The sequence below is a fragment of the Artemia franciscana genome, chromosome 6 (assembly GCF_032884065.1).
Source record: "Artemia franciscana chromosome 6, ASM3288406v1, whole genome shotgun sequence".
In the NCBI taxonomy this organism is placed as follows: Eukaryota; Metazoa; Arthropoda; class Branchiopoda; order Anostraca; family Artemiidae; genus Artemia; species Artemia franciscana.
In genome coordinates, this window is record NC_088868.1 from 34589180 (window position 1) to 34610960 (window position 21781).

The 21781-nt window shown below is 35.4% G+C and overlaps 1 long non-coding RNA gene across 1 annotated transcript in view; it reads right to left on the reverse strand.

Moving 5' to 3' along the window:
- Positions 1 to 18900, reverse strand: part of LOC136028347 (uncharacterized) — a 42767-nt gene extending 23867 nt beyond the window's left edge. Inside the window, exons 1-2 of the long non-coding RNA XR_010617812.1 lie at positions 18710 to 18900; positions 8912 to 9769 (exon numbers count right to left, since the gene is read on the reverse strand). This is a non-coding gene — a long non-coding RNA (uncharacterized LOC136028347). The remainder of the gene's footprint in view (positions 1 to 8911; positions 9770 to 18709) is intronic.
- Positions 18901 to 21781: the final 2881 nt, after the last annotated feature.

The following is a 21781-nucleotide window of genomic DNA, read 5'->3' on the forward strand; positions in this document are numbered from 1 at the left end:
TATTTTATCTGCATTTGGTTGTATGAGAATGGTTATAATGTGTAAAATTGTATTACTTATTATAATTGTGTTGTATATGTATTTTAATTGCTGATTGACAATGCATAGTTGCAGCATTTTAATTCCTGTTTTTCAATGCAGGCAGTTGCTGCAGGCAAATAACGCTCCTCTATTAGCAAGTCAAGTGATACTGTTCTGGTTCAGTGCATACTGACCGAAGTGACACCTAAGCAAGCTAGTGATTACAGAAGGCACAGAACAAATGAGTGATACACAGGCATATGACCTATTTGTCAAATGTGTCAAACCCCAAACTACAGCAACAACGGAGGAAATGCAATGGTAAAGAAAAGCAAAGTTCTTTAAAGAATGATATGAGCAAGTGTATTCAATTCAATTCAATTTATTTATAACACATCTACAAAAAGAGGGCGGAACGCCCTTAAGATGGAGTAATAAGAGAGAAAAAAAAAGGTACAAATAAATACAAATCAACACAATCAAACAATTAAATAAGTAATGCTGACCATGGGTGAGACACTATCGACATAGAAGAACGAAAATCATGAAGCCTTTTATCAATAATAGATGTAGGAGAAACTAGGCGGAATTTGTTCACTAAGTAACTATTTCTAGTCCAAGGAGGGTAATTGAGAAGGAATTTAGCATAACGAAAATATACTCTACGAACAGATAGTTTCTGAGGTTCACTAAAAAACTGCCAAACCGGACAAAGAGAAAGGAGATGAGGTACAACTAGGCTATTATTTAATTTATCAATATGTTTAATATTAGATGCAATTGAAGCATAAGCAATTCTCAGTTTTTTCTTCAAAAGTTCTAGGGATAAATTCACAGTTTCTTTCATATTTTTTCCAATAGGCGTTCCAAGGTAAACTAATTTTTGAGAAAGGGGGACATGAACATTAGCTAAAGATAAAGAAATAGGGCCATTTGTCTCTTTAAAGTTGAAAGCTACAACAGCAGTTTTATCAACATTGAAAGAAAGCCCAATATTTTTATATTCATTATAAAGCTGATTAAACGCGTTTTCACATCCACTAAAAGTACGGCTTAGATTCAATACGTCATCTGCAAAAGTTATTAAAGACAAGTTAAATCCACGGTGAATACAACTAAAATTAACAGAATTTTGGGCATTTAAAACAGAGTTATTAAATAAAGAAGGTGAGGTAAGGCCACCTTGACGGACTCCTTTCAAAATATTAAAAAGGGAAGATCCCCCCTTTAACTTCGCCTTAAGGTGATGGTACATATACAGAAGGCACTTCACTATACAAAAATTTACCCCTCTTTTATACGCTTCAAATAAAACTTGGGAAAAGATACAAGAGTCGAAAGCACGAGCAACATCTAAAGCACAAAAGATAATATGGGATCTACTTCTTTCTGCATCAGCAAGAACATTCATTAAAGCAAAAAGGGCATGCTCCCGGCTAATACCTTTTTGGTAACCAAACTGGTGGGGTGGGACATAACATTTAGAAACAATTTCATCCAAAATAACTGACTCGAACAATTTAAAAATAGTGCAAGAAACTGTTATAGGTCGGAACGAATCACACGAAGTAAAATCCTTTTTGCCTTTTTTCGGGATAGGGGTTATTTGACCAACTGTAAATTGATAAGGAACAACTCCGTTTTCAATAGACATTTGAAAAAGTAGAGATAAATGATTAAAAAGAAGAGCACTTGCATAATCAAAATGTCTGGCAGTAATTCCATCAACTCCCGCAGAATTTCTTTTCTTTAGTTTTTGACAATAAAACGATACATCACTTGGCTTAATAATAAATGTCGAGGGTTCGTGTTTCTTCAGACAAGCACTTAATTCTTTTTCAAATTTTGACTCAAGAGCAGGATCGGGAGAAGAAAACTCATGCTTATAATAATTTATCCACTCAGGCTCAGGAATATTATTTGCACTAATGTGTTGGGACTAAAGGATATATGGGATATAAAAAGGATATAATATGGGACTAAAGGACGGAAAGGGGTGTATTCAAAAGTGAATAAATTAGCATAATTGAAAGTGCATACAAAACAAAATGAATAGATTTTCAACTTCTCCCTGTGTTAAGTATGGAGTCTTATTAATAATGACCATAATTTTGACATAAACAATTACCTTCAGAAAATGACAGCTAGAACTTAAACAGGAAGATTTTTAGAATCCTAACAATATGTTCATTATTATAGTTTTATTTGTATTTTTGGTATCAAGGAAACATTGGGACTATTGAGAAACAATGTTAAAATTCTTAAAAAGTGCCTAAAATATTTATATATATATCATTGCTAAGTTTTTAACATTACTTACACCCTATTCCTGCTGATTTGCAAATATAAAGCCAGGCCCAAATTATACATTTCTTGTGTATCCTGCAGTAGAGAACTATTTAGTTTTAACTCAATACCCATAAATTGATTCAAAATTAACAAATTCAAGAAACAGACAATGAATGTGAAGCATGACATTTTGCTATATATTATAGTTTTAAGATTCTGTTAAGATTTTAAATTAAGTTAAGCATTTCCAAAAAAGGATTGAATTCTTACTTTATAATTTACTGTAACTATAAGTGAATCATGTTCCATTGTTTTCTCCCAATTTCTGGTTTTGAATCACTTTTAAAAAATTAATAGATTAAATCTATTAATCTAGATAAAAAATCTAATTTAGATTAGAGTCCTCCACAAGAGTCTAATCTAACAGCCACAACTTTAATTATTTTTTAAGATTTCTGGTCCCCCCAAAGACGATGAAACCTAAAGTAGCAAAACCAGGAGCGACAGACAGACCGACAGAATTTGCGACTGCTATATGTCACTTGGTTAATACCAAGTGCCATAAAAATGACCAAGGTGGTGAGCAAAATGTTTAGGATAATCATTTTTTTTATTTACAAAGGCCTTCGGACCTAATTAAGCCGTTTTCGGCTTAAGCATCGAAAGAAAACTGATCCGTTTCTTTCGATGCTTGAATTATGCAGACTTCTCTAAGTTTCGACAAGATTTTTTAAGAAACTAAATTTCGACTGGGTGGGGGGGATGGAAAAGGGAAACTGGTCTTCGAAGGGGGAAGTCACCCCCCCTACCCTATAGCAAATTAAGACCCTGGGGCGGTAACCAAAATGTGAAGGAAATTTAGGATCTAAAGAACTTTTCTAATTTTTTCTGCGCTATTGTGAAAGAGATATACGTTTGCTCTTGAGTCTGTAACCGACCAACTAAAACTGAAAATAAGACCAAAGGCTATCTGACCGAGGGAAAAGTTTTTCTTCTATCGCCATCTATTTCTTTTAGTTCTATAGAGCAACTGCAGACGAAGTGTATTTTTTCTCACATTTCTTTCAATTTTTAGTAGCATTAAACCATTTGAACCTACTGAATCAGCAGCACCCACCCAGTACTAGTTTCCATCTTCTTGGGGCTAGCCAACGCCTGTGGTTGGTTTATGAACTAAAATAATTACAAACATTGAAGGTGTCTAAACGATTAAAAACTGAAAATCAATACGATCACTGTGAAATGGATAGTGAGCAATATTCGTATATGAGCCAACAAATTCAAATCGTGCTGTCTCAAGTGCCTGTGACGTGGCTGCGTTCTTTTCCCCAAGAAAAAAAAATCCCCAAAATACAATTGACAAAAGCCATGTAAAAAACAAATAAGGACAATAGAGTGACATTTTCCTGGGATTAAGTTTTCTGTAGATTTTTATAGTTTCAGCATCTTCTTTTTTTGTCGGGAGATGGTTCAGAAACTCGGTAGATCTCCCAAATAATCGGTAGAAGCGGAAACACCAAATGGGAGCAATCGTGCCCCTCGGCAGCCTTTTTGGTGTTACTTTGGGTGGAAAAAGAGTAGTACCTTCGTTTATAAAAAGTGTTACTTTCCAAAAACTGATTATCATAAAATTTTGCATGATTAAAAGAAAAAAAAGTTTTTTTTTAACTGGATGTAAGGAGAAAAATTAAAACAAAACGAACGGACATTATTCTGTATATGAAAGGGGCAGTCCCCTCCCCAACGCCATGCTCTTTATCCCAAATTTTTTATTGCTTTAAATAGTAGAGTTGTGACAAAGAATCAAAATTTAGCGTAAAGAGTGAGGCGTCGAGGAGGGGACAGCCTCTTTCGTATAAGGAATAATTTCTATTTGTTTAAAGTTTTAACGCCGCTCCTTACTTTCAGTAAAAAAAAAAAAAATGTAATTTCTGAACGTTTTTCAACTAATGCAGGTTCGAATTTGGTTCACTGTACATGAAAAATTAAAAACGAAATTTGGATATTAGTTTTAGCTGATTTATTCCGTATATGAAAGGTTGTCTCCTCAATAACTTGCTCTTTACACTAAAGATATTAGTACTTCTAAGAAAGCTTCCAATTCTAATTACACTGCTCTTGTTTTTTAGTAGCCGGTCTTAAAAAATTGGGACAAACGGTCAAAATTTAGCGTAAAGAACAAGGTATTGAGGAAGGGTCAACCCTTCATGTACGCAATAATTTCTGTTTGTTTTGAGTTTTAATGTTTCTGCTTACTTTCAGTTAAAAAAATGTGTTGTTTTTGTTTTATTTCTGATCATTTTCTTAATTAATGCCAGTAAATCTGCCACACTCTTCATGAAATATCCCCCCCCCCTAGAAATTTCATCCAAAGTAAAGTACACCTCTCCCGTCAAATTTTCTCCAGACAATCCATCCACTCCGTAAAATTCCTTTCGGACGATTCAGAATGAAAAATTCTCCTAGGCATTCTTTTGTCTAAATAAGGCTTTAACCTCTAATTGGGTTCTCGATCAATCCAGAAACTTTCCCTTTCGTGGAAACTTCTTCCCAGAAATCAATATATATGAAAAATAGGACCCGGATAATTCTCCCGAACATGTAAAATTTGGCAAAGAAAATGTGAGACAATTTGAAAAAATAGAAAATGTGTAACATTTTCCCTGGAAAATTGACCCCCCCCCCCCTATTTCCCTCCCCAAGGAAATTCTCCTTACCGAAATTCAACCCAAGCACAAATCCCCCCCCCCCCGAAAAATGTCTGCATACTTCCCAATAACAAAAACTACACGTAAACAAGAGACAAATTTCATAAATTACAGGCCTCTCCGGACGGACTGTGGGGGGTCATTTTACACCTAAAGACATAGTTATTTGATATTTCAAATATATTGAACAAAATGGCTATCTTAAAATTTTGGTTAGATTAATTTGGGTAAAAAATGGGTATGGGAGAGGGGCCAGTTGTCCTCCAATATTTTTATTCACTTGAAAAAGGGCACAAGAATCTTTAATTTACGTTCGAATGGATCCTCTCCTGATCTTCTAAGACAATTATTTTAATATGATCACCCCTGGGGAAAAAATAAATAAAATAAACAAGCATCCGTGATCTATCTTCTGGCAAAATTCCCTGTTTTTATGTATAGGAGCTTGAAACTTGTAGAGCAGGGTTCTCAGGTACGCTGAGTATGATGGCGTGATTTTCATAAAGATTTCTTGAATTTTAGGGGGTGTTCCCCACCTAATTCGAAAATTTTCTCAGGGTCGTAACTTTTCATGGGTAACACTAAACTCGATTAATGTTATATAATTGAGATCAGCATAATAATCTGATTCTTTGATGTATCTAAAGATATTAAAATTCCGTCTTTTGTAGTTTCTGTTGCAATTGAGCCTAGTCGCCCCTTACTTACAGTTCGTTACCCTAAACTGTATTGCGAGCATGTTTAGCTTACTTTCAAACCTTAATTTTAAACAATCATTCAGCTATTGATAGCCTGTAGTTGAGAATTAATGTCCATGATGTTTGGCTTTGAAAATGGAACCGTCCTGGCCGAGTGGGTTGGTGTTCTGGATTCGGGATCCTTTGTCTGAGAGGACGCGGGTTCGAATCCCAGTGTACCCAATTCTTCAGTTTGGGACGGGGGTCAGTGGCGTGACACTGTAAGCTTAGCCAGGGTCGACCTAGCTCTAAATGGGTACCCGGCGAAATCTGGGGAAGGTAAAGAGGAAGGGTGTGCGAAAGCACAGGATGGCTGGCCCCCAACCCCCCATTGCACTTCCTGGCTGAAGGGTCAAGAAACAGAGATCAGCACCGCCGGTACGGACTGTAAAGTCTAATGCCATATCCTTTACCTACCTTTTTTGGCTTTGAAAATCTCACGCAAACGGCATTTTTTTTGTACTGCTATCGTTTGCCCCTTTTATCGTCAGCCTTTGATTTTAGTTCTACCCCATTATTTCCCCCTCAGTTGCTCAGTCTAAATATCTGAAGAACACAGGCAGGTTTTTACTTCTACCAATTTTAAGGACGTCTACCTGATTCCGTCTTTTGACGAAAGTAAGATACCAAATGCAAGGAAAATTTGGATAACTAGAAAATTTCAATTTGAGCAATTTTTTACAGCAGTATGTCAGCAAAGAGCTTTAGAACACAAAAAGACCTTATACTAGATTTACTGATACTCGGAGTAAGACCAGGTGATTCCGTTTCACCAAACATCGGAACAAAGCTTGTTGTTGTTAAGCAAAAGATAAGTACATTGCGGTATTTTTTTTCTATTGCGAAATATCAATAGTTCTGTGATAGTCGCCAGAAAAAGGTTAAGTTAGCTTCGGCAGGACAAAAAGAAGGAAAACTCGGCTGCCCACTCCAAAAATAATGTATCTGCTATTTCACGAGACTGGCTAATCCAAAATAGCTTGTCTAACTTGTGTTTCATTGTGTTTTGTTACAGAGTCCGCCATCCTTAACTTGAGAGCCCCGTTCGCAATCAGATTTTACCAATTTTATAGTTGGTTAAAAATTCCCATGAAAGGTCTGATTGGCTCAAATTGGCGCTAGCTAAATCCTCGGTATTTTTTTCGGGGGGGGGGGAGGGGGGCTTTCACTTGCTGCAACCGAATTATCTGTTTTGCCAAAAATTACTCTTTTTGGGGCACTATTATTTGAGGCACATTCCCCTAACCTTTTTTCGCAATTTAGGGTCAACTCAGCCCAGGAACCTACCATTTTAAGCTTCAAGTCAAGAAAATACAAAACACTTTGTATTTTACTGTTTTTACTGTTTTACAAAGTAGAGCTGAGAGAAAGAGTCAAACTTTAGCGTAAAGAGCAGGGCGTTGAAGACGGAACAGCCCCTTTGATATACGGGGTAATTTCTGCTCGTTTTCAGTTTTAATGTCGCTCCTTGTTTTCAGTTAAAAAAACTTGTTTTATTTTATTTAATAAAAGATATAGTGCCTATCATGCGATTCATGCCGATTGTCAATATAAATTACTACAGAAAATTCGTCAAGAGGAACTTGCCAGGGCTTACTTCAATGAAGGGTCGTGAACCTACCAAAGATGTTCAAAGTAAACCGCCCAGTTTCATGAACGCTCGAGTTGAGAACTGTCCCTAAGAGAAAGCTGTCACACATCAAGGCAAGGGAAAAAACGAAAGCCGTAATTGTGACATTTAACTGTGCCAAATTCTTAAAATTCTTTTGTATTCATTTGTCAATACATTAAATCTGAATTTCTTAGAAGTTTTAGTCCCACCTTACAGGACAGTTTTACCGGAAGTCCCATGTCTGCTGTTTAATACGCTTGAACCAGTTTTGATGTATCTGACAAGTTGAACAACTGTTGAAACTCAATTGACCCAACAGTATTTTGCCGATTTATTGTGCTGAAACTGTCTAATATTTTGCTTGAAAATTCTCACCATCCATTTTTAGTACCATGGTTTTCACCACGTAATTTTTTGCATTTTTTACCCCAACCATTTCTTTTCTGCAAGGTTGGAAATATTCAACCGCGTTTTTCTCGAAATTCTGTGTTTTTCACTTACGCGATTTCCACTTCCAGGCAACGCTATCGAACAAAATTTGGGTTCTAATTCGAATCCCAGTATGGAGTTGCCCCAACACGTGGATTAGGGCAAACAAGTCCCTCAGTTTTTTTCTTAATTTCGGCTACCTTGGCCAAAGGCTGTGAGTTAACGCAAGCTTGACCCACTTTCAAGCCTCCTCCCTCTCAAATAAATCTTGAGGTCTACTTTTGCTAGCAATCAAAATTAAGAATTCAGAAAATTTCAAACTAATTTAGAAATTTTTTTTTTTAGTCAAAATGCTTCAAGAAAAAAAAACTTTTCACAGACACTGACGAATAGAATTTCCAAGGAATTCAAATACAAAGCTTTTGGGTCTTTTCAAACATAATTTACAGAGAAACCAATGTTTTTTTTGTACAACGAGTCTCCAAAGCCCAAAGACACATAGTGGCAAAACAGTACCATAGACAAAGTGCCACACCTCTGTCTCGCTCTGGCTGAACTTAATCTTAATTTTTTTTTTTCGAAACCGGATTAGGTCAGTGAGGATCGTTTATAAACATAAAATAAAGAATACATGAGCCACAAATCTGATTTTGTCATTGGTTCAATGGTTTTCCTTTCTTGAGCCTTGTTATTCTTTTCACTTTCTTTTTTCCTCTTTTTGTGGAACTAAATAAAACAAATGTGAATTAATTACATCCATATTTTCTTGGGTAAATTTTGGCTTGCTTCGAAAATCCGATTATTATGCATTTCGGTTTTGGACAATGTTTGGCTTTTGTTTCTTTGAATAAAATTTGTAACAATCAGGCAAATTTGTACCACTAATTTCAGAAGATGATGGTGTATTGCAAAAGAAAAACTAAACACAAAAAACAATATAATTAAATGGTAATTACTTCAAATTATTTGTGAGAATAATGACCATGAATCAATGAGGATCCAGCTCATTAATTTACAAGCTTCCTAAACTCTTACATGCACTCTTTGATGCTTATAGAAATTGCTTCAATGAGAAAAGTTTTTCTTACACATAACAAATTTCAAAGCTTTCTCACCTGTATGCAGTCTTTGGTGCGTTTTTGAATTATACACTCGAGAGAAGATTTCGTCACATAAGTCACATTTAAAGAGTTTCTCAACTGTGCGCATTCTTTAATGAATATTTTCGAAGTTGCTGCACAAGAAAAGGCTTTGTCACATGCATCACATTTAAACAGTTTCCTGCCTGTATCTACTTTATAGTGCAGGTTCAAAATGTTCACTACAGAAAAGGTTTTGTCATATGAATCTCATTTAAAAGGTTTATCACCTGTGTGCTTTGTTTGATGCCTGTTCATAGAGTCCCGCCGAGAAAAGTATTTCTCACATACATTGCACTTGAATACTTTTTCACCCATATGCACTCTGTGGTGCCTGTTCAAATGTGTTGCTTGAGAAAAGGTCTTGTCACATTCATCACATTTATACGGTTTTTCACCCGAATGCACTCTGTGATGCTCGTTTAAAGCATGCACTACAGAAAAGGCCCTGTCACATATATCAATTTTGAACAGTTTCTCACCCGTATGCACTCTGTGGTGAGTGTTCAAAGTAGCTGCATACGAAAAGTGTTTGTCACATACATCACATTTAAATGGTTTCTCACCAGTATGCACGCTTTGGTGTCGTTTCAGATCGTATGCTCTAGAAAAAGCCTTGTCACATACATCACAATTATATATTTTTTCCCCGTGATTTTCTACGCTTTTTATTTTGAAGGTGACGTTTTAAACATGTTTTTTGATTTTCAAAGCCTTTTGTTTTAGATTCCGATGCACAAGGATTTGAGGAGCCACTCGTCGAAGGATTCTTTGATATTGCTTCAGAATTATTTCTCAATAAGCGAACTCCAGACATGTGAGGTGAAAAGCGACCTAAAAATTTTAAGTCTTGGGAGTTAAAATAAATCATACCTTTCGATACGCTTAACGACAAACTTTGTTTTCGATCGCTCTTTCCTCTCTCCTGCTAGTACCTACATTAATTTATAAAATTAACTATTCTGATCTAAGTAAAGAGCAAAAATAAAACTTTAAGTGATATAGGAAATACCCTGTTTTACAGAATAGAAGAGCCAGTTTTACAACAAATATAAGACTTTTTTTAATGGATGAGCGAAAAGGATGCAAACCATTTGTTGAAGTCGAATATTTTTTAGGAAAGCGCAAAGCTGAACATTATATCACCCTGGCAATCCTTGTGCTTATACGTTTCAGAAATCATGGTTGTAACATGTTCAAGTTCATTGTTTATATAGCCATGTGAATTATTTCCGACGGACTTTACTTCCCAATAGTGAAGTGCAAGAACAAATATTTCCCTAAAACACAAAGACAATGGACGATAGCCAGTAAGAAAGGAGAGATGCCAGAAAAATGAGATGAAGAGGGGGCTCATTCCATAGGAAATTGGAAGTTCTAGTGCCCTTTCTATGAAACAAAAGGGATTGGAAGGGCACCAGCTGCTTCCCCACTGCACTCTTTTTCCCAAAATACATCTTATCAAAATTTTAAAACAGGAATGCTGTTCTAAGATATTCCAAAGGCCAAATAATTATGCCTCCGAGTTGAGAAAATCCCCAACTATCTCCGGGGCAACACGTCTGAAATATTTATGGGTGGGGGGATAAAACTTCGGAGGAAGTTCATTTGATAATTAATAAAAACTTCTAGTCCCCTTTATAAGCGTAAAGTGATCTGAGGGAAGTCAGCCCTTCTAACCCCACTTCCTTTTTCTCCCTAATACCTTCAATCAAAATTTTAAGGCTGCCATTTTTGTTCAAAATTTTTCAAAAGACAGGAACTAATACCCAGGAGTAGACTAAATCCCGCAGCCTCCGCGGCAAGGACTGTAATTCATGGAAGTACAATCCCCCGCCTCCAGGACAAGGACTGTAAGTTGTGGAAGTACACTCACCCCATCCCACAAGACAAGGGCTATAAGTTATAGACGTCACCCATTATTAACATAGAATGTTTTTTTTATGGAAGAGGTGGTGGTAAAAACTTCGGAGGGGACTACTTCGATTTGAAATCATAATTTCTAGTGCCCTTTTTAAGAGTAAAAATTAATTGGATGTTAACTACCCCCTCCTCTCTACCAAGTTAATAAAATTAGAGGGGTCGTCTTATAAATTTCAGGGTGGCTCATTTGATGGGAAACTGAAAATTCTGGCTCCCTTTTAAGAGTCAAAAGTGACGAAGGGCATCTACCCCCCCCCAAGCCCTTTTTTTCAAAAAAAGTTCCATTGAAATCTGGAAGCAAACATTCTGTTCAAAATAGTTCAAAGAGCAATTAACAATGCCTCCAGGCTTGACAGAAACCCCAGAGCCTAGGGGCAAGGGTTGTAAGTTATCCTTATGGGGTATATAAGGTTTTATGGAGATTAGTCGTATGAACTTTGGATGAGGCTCATTTAAAATGAATAATGCTAAATTATAGTGTTAAAACTTATTGGGAGGCAACCAGCCCTTCATCCCACACTCATAATTTCCCAAAACGCATCCAATCAAAATTTTGAGAGCTATGTTGTTCAAAATTGTTGAAAAGTCCAGTAATTATGCCTTTGAGGATACCAAAACCCCCACAGCCATCAGGGCAAAGGCTTTAAGCTAGGTAATTCTTTCATCGTTTACTTATGGTATATATTATTGAGCAAGATTGGTATATTACTTTCCAAAAGATGAAGAGCATTCAGGTGAGCTTTTCACAAAATGTTAAGGGGAGTGCCCAAATAAATCAATGCACTTTATGTGCTTGTGGGTTGTCGAATAGGTGTAACTCAAAAACAACAAAGTATACTTATTTGGTATTTTCAGGAAATAATAAATGTCATGATCAGTTAACAAAACAGGCAATATTTGCACGCTACTACTATAGCTACCATAACTACTATAACTACTTCTGCTACCTCAACTACTATTATTACCACTGAGACTGTCAAAATACCCTGTCTGTATGCAGATTGTAATAAGGGCATGTCGGCAATATCTTAGGAATAATTTTGTGTGTTAAGTTGAAAGTTACAAGGTTTGTTGTGGGGGATGTTGAACTAAAGAAAAGACAATATTTGCATCCTAATGCTACTGCTTTTACTCATACTACTACTACTACTACAGAAGCTACGGCTACTACAACTTTTGCTACTACACAAGCTAAGTGTGTATTAAGGTTAAGCTTTAAAGAATTCATTAGGCAGATATGGAGATAAATCATAACGAACTATGAGCATGTAGATAGTTAAAAGGGTAACAAAGCAATATCTGAAGAACGGCTTACATTATTTATTTATACCTTTCCGGTTAAGCTGTGGTGGATTTTGAACTAACCAGAAGCCCCTATGTATATAATTCAATACTTCTTTCTATGCTTACTGTAACTAATCACATTAATATTTTTAACGTGAAACTTTCAAGAAACGTTAAGGAGGATTTTCAAGAAAAAAAAAAGACTATATGCAAGCAGGTGTCCAAAAGGTGATATAATCAATATCACAGACAGTGCTGCTCAGAGATAGCACTTGAAACGGGAATTTATTTGGGGAGAAAGGGCTATCACAGACAAAAAGATGGGTTAATATTATTATGCCGGATTACTGGGTCAGTTTGAAAAATGTTCCAACAAAATAAATTTAAGAATATAACACAAAACAGCTTCTGAAGTTTCAAATAGTTATTTTAGCATGACGTTTCAAGGTTTAAATGTAACAGTATATTTAATTTAGTTTCTACAGGGATATCTAGAGTTTTTTGTTTTGTTTATTGTCTTAAAAATAAAAACCAAGATTTGAATTTAACTGTTTGATTTATTATATCTTCCAGATTTGAAATCCCAGCCAAAATTATTTTGCTATTTGGATTCAATTTGTTAATTATACCCGTATATGAAATAAGTGCCAAGAGCAACATTAACTAACCCACTGTTGCCTAGTGATCTTCATTTTTCGCAAAGAAATTAGTAAAACGATTAGCCAGCTTTATAAATAGGCAAACTCGTCTCCAACCCCCTCCGGAGAAGGTGGTTTGCTTTCCTACTCTTCTTAATCGTAAAATGTCTAGACTGACCTCTTCTATGAATCTTGGACCTTTTTCTACTGCCTTATGAGAAACATGTTAAGAATAGTGTTCATATGAGAATAATGTTCATCAAACAGTTCGTGATAACGAACTGTAGTAAGGAGCGACCCGGCTCAATAGTAACCAAAAGTCTAAAAAATGGAATTTTGGTACCAATAGCTACATCAAAAGAATCGCATTTTGATGCTAATTTTAAATATATAAGTTTCATCAAGTTTAGTGTTACCCATCAAAAGTTACGAGCCTGAGAAAATTTGCGTTATTTTAGAAAATAGGGGGGAAACCCCCTAAAAGTCATAAAATCTTAACGAAAATCACACCATCAGATTCAGCGTATTAGAGAACCCTACTGTAGAAATTTCAAGATCCTATCTACAAAAATGTGGAATTTATATTTTTTGCCAGAAGGCAGATCACGGATGCGTGTTTATTTGTTTTTTTGTTGTTTTTTTTCCCCCAGGGGTGATCGTGTCGACCCAGTTGTCCTAGAATGTTTCGAGAGGGCTCATTCTAACGGAAATGAAAAGTTCTAGTGCCCTTTTTGTGTGACCAAAAAAATTGGAGGGGACCTAGGCCCCCTCCCACGCTAATTATTTTCCCAAAGTCAGCGATCAAAATTCTGGGATAGCCATTTTATTCAGCGTAGTCAAAAACCTTATAACTATGTCTTTGGGGACGACTTACTCCCTCACAGTCACCGTGGGAGGGGTTACAAGTTCAAAACTTTGGCCAGTGCTTACATATAGTAATGGTTATTGGGATGTTTACAGGTGTTTTCAGGAGAATTTTTTGGTTGGAGGCAGGGGTTGAGAAGAGGGGGATATGCTGGGGGAACTTTCCATCGAGGAATTTGTCCTGGGAGAAGAAAATGTCCATGAAGGGAGCGCAGGATTTACTAGCATTACTTAAAAAAAAACAATGAAAAAGTTTTTTTTCAGCTGGAAGTAAGCAGCAGTATTAAAACTTAAAACGAACAGAAATTATTAACCATGTGAGGGGCTCACCTCCTCCTAATACCTCGCTCTTTACGCTAAAGTATTTTTAGTGATTTCAACTATTTATTCTGCGGCTTTTGTCATTCAGGGGTCATTCTTAATGAATTGGGACAAAATTTAAGCTTTAGTGTAAAGAGCGAGGTACTGACGAGGGGCGAACCCCCTCATATTGGTTATAAAAACATAAGAATACGAAAGTTCTTTACGTAAGCTAATTTATAAGTTACGTATATCTTTTACTTATAAAAAGATTCGTAAAACATTAAAAGTTTTGGTTGCCTTTTTAATTAACCGAAAATTGGAGAACAACTAGGCTTCCTCCCCCGCTCTTTTTTCTCAAAATCATTCGATCAAAATTATGAGAAAGCAATTTATCCAAAAAAAAAAATATACAAATTTCCTTTTAATTATTCCTCTGTGGAGAGCCAAAATCAAAACATGCATTGATTCAAAAACGTTCAGAAATTAAATAAAAAAAAACAAGTTTTTTAAATGAAAGTAAGGAGCGACATTAAAACTTAAAACGAACAGAAATTACTCCGTATATGAAAGGGGCTTTTCCTTCTCAACGCCCCGCTCTTTACGCTAAAGTTTTTTTTTACTGTTTTTAAATGTAGAGTTAAGAGAAAGAGTCAAACTTTAGTGTAAAGAGCGGGGCGTTGAGAAGGAAAAGACACTTTCATATACGGAGTAATTTCTGTACGTTTTAAGTTTTAATGTCGCTCCTTACTTTCATTTAAAAAACTTGTTTTTTTTTATTTAATTTACAATAGGAGCCAAAATACTAAGTATCCCAAGGGATTATCTAATGGATCGATGTCTATTTGGTGTGTTCTTCAGTTGCATTGAAGTTCTATTTTTTGTTCTATATCTTACTTTGTTTGGGCGTTAAATAAAAAAAATAAAAATAAAAGAGATCGATCCATTTGATATTAGACATCAAATAAGCCATTATGGCTGATGTCTTCTTTAAAAGAAAATTTCCACAAATCACTTTTAATCTAACATGTTAAGACTTAGAGTTATCTATCTAATAATCACCATTCATGAATCAGTAACAAATGAGAAATTTGGCTCACTATCCTTGTTTTTAAACATGTTAAAAGCGAGTCTTGGAGACGTTAGTGACACGTTAAAAGCGTGTTTTAAACACTAAATTGAAAAGCTAAAAGTGTCTTTGAAACATGTTACTGACACACTAAAAGCGTGTTTTAAACACGTCATTGACAAGCTAAAAGCGTGTTTCAAACACGAGCGTGTTTAAATATCACACTTTTTTCACTAGGTTACAAAAGCGTGTTTGTTTGTCCTTCACTAGGTTACAGCTACCGTTGTAAACAATATTTAATTCTACGACAAGCCTACTGTTTTAATTTTCATCAAATAGACATAGATCCATTAGATAATCCGTAGGGATACTTCATTGACAGTATTACAAGGTAGGACGATGTTTGACGAATAGCTGAATATTTTCTATCTACAACTCCGCAGAGGTTATACCTACTACCAAGAAGTTATACGCCAAGGGTAATATATCACTTAGACTTTATGTAAGCTTGGTTTGTAGTTTGGTTTTGGGGTAATTTTTAAATAGGAGCGAAATACAGCATATTTTCTATGGTCTACTTGTAACAAGAACTAACGTGCTGATATAGGAAGAATTCTTAAAGGTTTATTGTTTATATTTCAAACCCCGAAAATGAACATAAATTAATTTGAATAGACAAAGACTTTCTGACGGAAGTAAAAAGACAAGCTCAAACACAAAGAGAAGTAAAACTATAGTTTTGTGCTTATGCCACATATATCATATATACCTGAAACACTGGGTCAAATCTACTGACTCGCAACGTAAAACAATCAAACAAGGGTGTTCGACTGATGAACTATTCAATATAAAAAAATCCTCATTGATTTATTTTTATTGATTTAAAACCAGATGAAAAGGTAGAAGCCCATATAGAAATACAATTAGGGCCGGATGAACGGTGATTTGAGTGATTGTCTGCGTTACCATTAAAGTGAACAAAAGAAAAAGATCTTGAAATTAAAGCAATTTAAGTTTGCATTACCAGATGAGATTTATTAAACATTTAATAATATATAATATAAACTTTATAATTATAAAGCTGATACCTGTAAAAGTTGTATGTCCAATTTATTGAATCTCCTCATGATAGTTCTCTATTAGAGAGATTTGTACTACGTAAGGGAACTGCTTTACGTACTTAAACTATTCTGCAAATACATTTTATTTACATATTTAATATATAAAGGGGGCTCCGCAAAAATTTAAATCTAATTTGACCCAGCATCTATTCAATCCAGGCCTGAATAAAATAAAGAAAATCTGCATGAACGAACAAGTAATCAATGTTCGTAATAGTAAACGTAGTAGTAGTAGCAAGTAGTAGCAGCATTAGGTCGTAGTAGTAAAGTGTTTGAGAGAAAATGACAAAGGTGTATTAGGATACCGTATTTCAAGTTATACGAAATACCATATTCTGCGAAACAATATATACAAAAGCCATTTTAATTGAAAAGTGTTTGGCTGCTTTTCTAGATGCTGGACAGTCATTCAAGAATGGACCCATATTCAAATATGGTTTCTTTTTTCTATCAATATTGTCTGGCGCTAATCCCGCTCTGTTCCATCAATTTCGTGTTCTCGGTAAAACACTGAACATTACAGAAAAATTATTCCATAAATGTAGGGACACATGTTTGTTGCATAGATTGAAAATCAATAATGTTTTTTCGTCTGAAGTTTCAACGTTGCTTATCACTTCTATCAGAAAAATCTCTTTTTTTATTATTTTAAGCTGCAATAAAAGATGCCTGTGCTTCTGCTAATAAAATGTTGAAAAGAAAAAGTGAGGTCATGGAATTATAAGAGTTGTATAGGAACCATTTTAAACATGTAAATAAGAGCTAAACAGCCACAGCAACGGCTGAACTTGTTCAAACCCTTCCAAACTACAGAAGAGTTGCGGGCGAGTTCACTGCTCAAATGTTATAAAAGTAGATAAAAAAGTTAAACTAAGACTAATAATTAGAATTTAAAATTATCTTAATTTAAAACAAATTTTAACATGACATACTAAGATAAAATTCCTCATTTAATTCACATGAAGTTAATACGCAGGAAGTTAAAATTACTGACTGGAACGTTCCCTATGTATATGTCAAAAGAATGTTTCATATAAAAACTCGTTCGTAGCTACTCCATTAAAAAGAACTTCGATAGTTAGCGCTATCTGTGTTGTGCCAAAAAAATTGACAATTTAAGAAAAAGTAGGATCTGTAAGTAACAGTTCACAGTCGTTATCTCTGTGACGAGAAGTTGGCATTTTTATGTATTCCTATTACTTGCTTCTAATGTATTTGAGGATACAAAGATTCAGTTTCATCTCAGCTACAAAGAGAAACTTAAACGTAATAAAAGATTGCAAGAATAAAACCATCTTTTTAGTTGAGTTCTTTTGTTAGAAACTTCTGCAAATTAGTTCACCTTTTATTTGAAGAAAAGAACTGGGAAAACTGTTTTCTAAGACAAACAAGGAAACTTTAATTAAGAATTGTTACTAAGACCACGGTCGTCTTCAGGGATCTGGAGTTACACAGTTCTACAAAATAATGTACCTTCCTGTTTTGTTTTACCAGTGTCAATCCTAAGTAGTAGAGTTGTAAAAAGCCACAACCTAGACCATACGGGTGTAATATTAAAATGTCACACCCATAATTCTATTTCTCATTTCTTTATTTCATTCTATTTTTTCCTTCGATTTTTCATTTCTTTAATTTTGTTTATGAAAAGCAACGGATATCTTTAGAGTTCCACAAATGACACAATCTCGCAATTGATTTAGTAAAGAGCCTCAGCACTAACATGAGTGTTGGAAGTTGGGCATAAATTTATAGCATTAATCGGATGACGCTGCAATTTTTAATCCGTAATGATCCCAATAATTAAAAAAGGACATGTTTAAAGAGTCTAAAATACCAAATATTTTCCTAAGTCTTTTCTACCTCCAACGCCTTCAGCAATGAGGGACTGGTAAGGGGCTGGTACCTGTCATAGCTCAAAATCCCAACAGAGTCATTCTTACAAATTTGAGGGGAGAGTTAGGGGGGGCATATGACAATAAATACCTCCTAAATATACCTAGAATTTTCATGCCTGAATAAAACATGAATTTCACTTTATTATTAAAATCCAATATGACTGGTTATGTTCTTCTAGATGTGTATTCAAAATAAATTGTTGTGAAGCAGTAAACCACTAAAACAGATCCCTTAACTCTTTTCTGAATTTTCTATATGCGACTCTTAACTTACAAATTAATATATTTGATTTACATATCATTTACATCTATTGCAACACCTGCATATTGTTAAATATATTTACATACTATTTATACCTATTACATATATCTGGTTCATATATTAATTTACTTAGAGATATACACTATAAATGTGAATTGTAAAAACTATACAGAGATCTATAGATTTATGGCTTATTATTAGGTTTTTTCAAAAAAAATATTTGCCCAACTACTTTCAAGAAAATATTTGGAAACATTTATGTAAGACCACAAAAACACTTCATTAAACACCTCCACATTAAGTAAATATAAGATAAAACAAGTTGTATCTTAAGATTAAGTCCCTTTGTCTAATTTTCGCTACATAAAATATTACCTGATCCTTTGGAATCTAAAATGACAAAAAATTTGAGATGTACCTTTATTGTCAGAGCATGTGGCTTCCTATCCCAGGGTGTCATATTCAAACTTATATGGTCCTGAATCGCTGGGTAAGGAAAAGAAAGGAACATCTTCATGCTTTAGAGACAAGAGGTTTGGAATACAAGAGGTCTTCACACTGTCACCTGGTATAGCATCATCAACTTCTAAAACGAAATTTCAATCAAACGGACATTTGAAAATATTCAGAAATAAAGCTTACCAAATAAACCCAACTACTTTTTCTTTTGGTTATGTTAAAAAATAAAAAATATACAGACGTTACATGTATATTCAACACACATATATACATTAAATCAGATGTATATGCAGGTTTTTTCACAAACCGTTTTTAATATCTGCTTTTTATGAAGCATAAGAAAACCTGAAACATTCAACAAAATTCAGAATTATTCAGAATTAAAGCTTACTAAACAAATCCATATGCTTTTTCTTTAGATATGTTAAAAGAAAAATATACAAATGTTACATGTATATTCAATATTGACAACTTCTTGACAACTTCAGACACTTTAAGATACTTTTTTTTGTTAAAAATGAAATATCCTCCAGTCAGCTACCAAAGGGTTCTCCTGATGAAATTACGTAATTCTAATGAAGTGTTGTGGGAAGTGCGGGTACTTGAGCTACCTGTCCCCAGCAGTTTAAGGCCTATAGGCCGGTCGATACCGGATCTTAAAACTCACTCCCACTGCCTTCTGCATATTATATAAATATAACTGAATCAACCCTTTATTCATTGTCTTCTCATGAATTAGTGTAGTATATGGATTAAACACCATCAGTTTTAACAGCTGGCGAGGCTAAAAATACAATAACAAGCGTGTTTAAATTTACATAGTTATGATGTAACATCCACGAGTGCGCAATACGTCATCCTCATTTACATCCGGGAGTATCCCGCTCGACTGGCGGCCCTGAGGGGAAAACATCTTGAAAAAAAGAGGAGTCAGAGATAACACTACAGTGTTGCTTAGGTCAGATGGCTCCATTGTTTATCACTGAATGTTTTATAAACTCATTTTATGTTGTTTAGTCGGACAGGAAGTGCAGTTGATTTAAGTGGAAAAGTACTTCTTGGTAATAGGCCATTGAAACAAGTAGCTGTGGTGAGATACCTTGGTTTCCACCTTGATCAAAATCTGAGTTTGAAAGCACATAGTTATCAGGTGGCAGCTAAGGTATCTAGAGGGCTTGGTCTGATTCGGCGTCTGAGAAAAATCAGTTACTCCGTTCCGCCCTTTTAACTCTTTATCATTCTATTGTGATGCCTTATATTTCTTATGGTCTAGTGCAGGGGTCTCCAAACTATGGCCCGCGGGCCACATCCGGCCCGCTACATAATTTCATCCGGCCCACCAAACAAATCCTCGTATGGTGGCCTTAAAAAAAAATTATCGTACGACTGGCATCGCAGGATTATTCAAAGCTGGGGCTGTTGACTGGTGGCACTAAGTTGGCTCAGCCTGAGTCAGTTTCCCTCTCTCGATTGTGTGAATCACAGATACTAGTACTGGTAGGTATGTGTTGTGCATTACAACCATTCAGTTGTGTATAACTGTATATTGTAGGGATGGAGGGCGAGGGGGGCTTCGTTGTATTCTGTGCGGTTATGTGAGATAGAGCGTGGGGGTGAGTGAACTGAGGTTTTGATAGGGTTTGATCGCTGATGACGTGTTGCGAGCAGTGTTGTCATCGGCTGCGTGGTGTGTAGTTAGGGTGCTTCCGCACTACGAGCAGAGCCGAGCGGAATGGAGCTCAGCGGCGCGGTTGGGCATTCACATGTAAGCAGAGCGGCGGCCTTCACAACGAACCATTCGCTATAGAGGATTTCGTGTGCTTTTTAACACCACATACAAGCTGTTTTTCCTGTAGAAATTATTTTATTTATTTTACCCTTATATTTTCATATATGGAAAATACGAAGAAAAGAAAAGTAGACGGTGAGTGTCGTCAGTTCAATGACGACTGAAAAATAAAGTACTTTTTTGTGAAAGCAAGTGATAAAGCTTTATGCCTCATATGTAGAGACAGTGTTTGCTGTTCTGAAGAAATACAATATCCGTCGGGACTATGAATCTAAAGGTTATTCTCACATCACAGGAGCAGAACGCACTAAAAAGTTTGAATCATTTCAGCACAGATTGCATTCTCAACAAGCTGTTTTCAGTCAGAAAAAATCTGAAAATGAAACTTCAACTAGAGCTAGTTACAAAGTTGCCTATGTGTTGGCTGAAAAAAGGAAACCCTTTCACTGATGGTAGTATCATAAAAGAGTGTATAGTGGAAGCAGTAGGAGAGGTATGTCCGAAAAAAATAAACCTCTTCAAAATGATAAGTCTTGGGTCAAATACTGTTACTCCTAGAATTGAAGATTTAGAAGGCGACATAATTCGGCAAATAAAGGAAAAACAAAAAGCTTTTGCTGGTATTCTCTTGCTTTGGATGAATCAACTGATGTGTGTGATACCTCTCAGCTCTTAGTATTTATTCGTGGGGTTGATAGTGAATTTAATGTGACCCAAGAATTAGCATCAGTTCACAGCATGCACAGCACAACAACTGGAAAAGACATATTCAATGAAGTAAGTAAAACTATAATAGAATATAACTTGGAATGAAAGCAAGTGCAGTGTGTGACAATTGATGGAGGAAAGAATATGTCTGGGACAAAACGGGTTTTGGTTGGGAAAATTACAACTGCTTGCGAGGTTGGAGGATTCTCAAAACCCATTTTTCTCCATTGCCTTATCCATCAACAAGCATTCAGCCTAGAATATGTTGGTTTATCTTGTGTCATGAAACCTGTTGTTTCTGTGGTTAATTTCATTGGATCTCATGCACTTAACCATCGCCAGTTCCGTGATTTCGTGAAAGAAATTGATTCGGAGTTTGTTGATACAGCAGTTAGATGGCTTAGTTATGGAAAGATTTTGCTGCATTTCTTTGAGCTCAGATCACAAATTGATTTATTTCTCACACAGAAAAATAAACCTCATCCATTATTACCAGATTATGAATGGATTTGAATATTGGCATTTTTTGCAGAT